At 39.5% G+C, this 1,393-nt stretch overlaps 1 long non-coding RNA gene across 1 annotated transcript; it reads left to right on the plus strand.

The window, feature by feature from the left end:
* LOC120644722 lies at positions 1 to 878 on the plus strand. The gene is made up of 3 exons (XR_005663927.1): positions 1 to 202; positions 302 to 432; positions 526 to 878. It is a non-coding gene; the product is annotated as an uncharacterized LOC120644722 (long non-coding RNA).
* The last annotated feature ends 515 nt before the right edge of the window (positions 879 to 1,393 follow it).

Raw genomic sequence — 1,393 nt, forward strand, 5'->3', positions numbered from 1 at the left:
ATTTATGCATGTTAATTTCCTTGTTTGTTTCTTCTCCAATTAGTGCAATGAAGATGAGGCCTATAGGGAACAAGCTGATGAGGAAATGAAAATGCATCAGAGCTATCGGATCAAGGCACTTCTTTGCCGAAAAGGCTACACGTACTGCCTCATTTGCCACCTTGAGAGCGGAGAGAAAGAGCTTCCAAAAGATCTGAAGATGGTAATATGTCCAACTAAAAGAATTAGCACCTCAATGCAAAACCAACTGTTCAGAATTATTCGCTCATGTGCATTTCTTCTTATTTTCTAAAAAAATCAGATAGAACAGCACAACAAATCTGCTCACCATTGTCCTGGGATTAAATGTAAGAGGACAGGTTGCTACACCAGGGCCAAGTACAGCCGTGACATTGGTCTGCACCAGTATGTGTGCCACAAAATGTCCTAGGAGTAAGTGGAATTAACTAAATCTTTCCACCTTTACAATGTACGTGTAAATGTTTCAATTTATTATCCTAAACATGCATGCTGTATATGTTTCAGATTTTTTTGTTGGAGGACAATGGATTTGCATAACTGCTGAAACTTAATCATTCGGGCTAGACTGCAGTGACAGCTCACCTGTCTGAAGATACCACTGTTAACCTTCTAGCTTGTGCAGTAACTTTTGGTAGTGCAAATGATTAGTTCTCTTTGTGGTTCCTGAACCAACCCTTGAGGATTCGTGGTTCTCTTTATAATGTACATGTTACCATGTTACGGATCGGGATGGGATGGGTAAGTAGTACATCTGCTGTTTCCAGTTTTGAAAACTGAATGAAGTGAGAGTAAATGTATTGTGTCACACTTATTTGCCTCTGAAAATATTACACGCCATCAATCTAATGATGAGTGAAGTATGTGCTCTAGGAGTCCTGTGAATTTTGTGTTTCTGGGTTTTGGATCCTTGGTGATTAGGACTTAGCACTATCTGTCTGAGAATTATACTCTCTATATTTTCTGAAAGCCATCACCAATGCCAGTATCGCCAGCTGGTTCAGCCAAAACATAACAATGGGTTCAATTGTATTTAACACAGAATTTGACAGTTTTTTTCACCATTGCATGATCAACAAGTAGTTTTCCAAGGAAAGCACATCCAGATTTCTATACAACATATGCCAGCTCTTGTTACTAAAAATAGAAGGAGAAACACAAATGTCGTGCTACAATAGAAACCACTGAGCTCTGTTGCAAAACAGAAACACAAATGTCATGCTACAATAGAAGTGACAAACGAAAAAGGGCATGCCCATTGCAATGCTCCACCGTAGCTAATGGTTCTTTAATTATGCCATACTTCCTTAGTTAGGGTCTTAGGGCGGATACTTCCTCGCATTAGCAAACTTCATGGCCTACCCATATCAACTGC

Source organism: Panicum virgatum, chromosome 8K (assembly GCF_016808335.1).
Source record: "Panicum virgatum strain AP13 chromosome 8K, P.virgatum_v5, whole genome shotgun sequence".
Taxonomy (NCBI): domain Eukaryota; kingdom Viridiplantae; phylum Streptophyta; class Magnoliopsida; order Poales; family Poaceae; genus Panicum; species Panicum virgatum.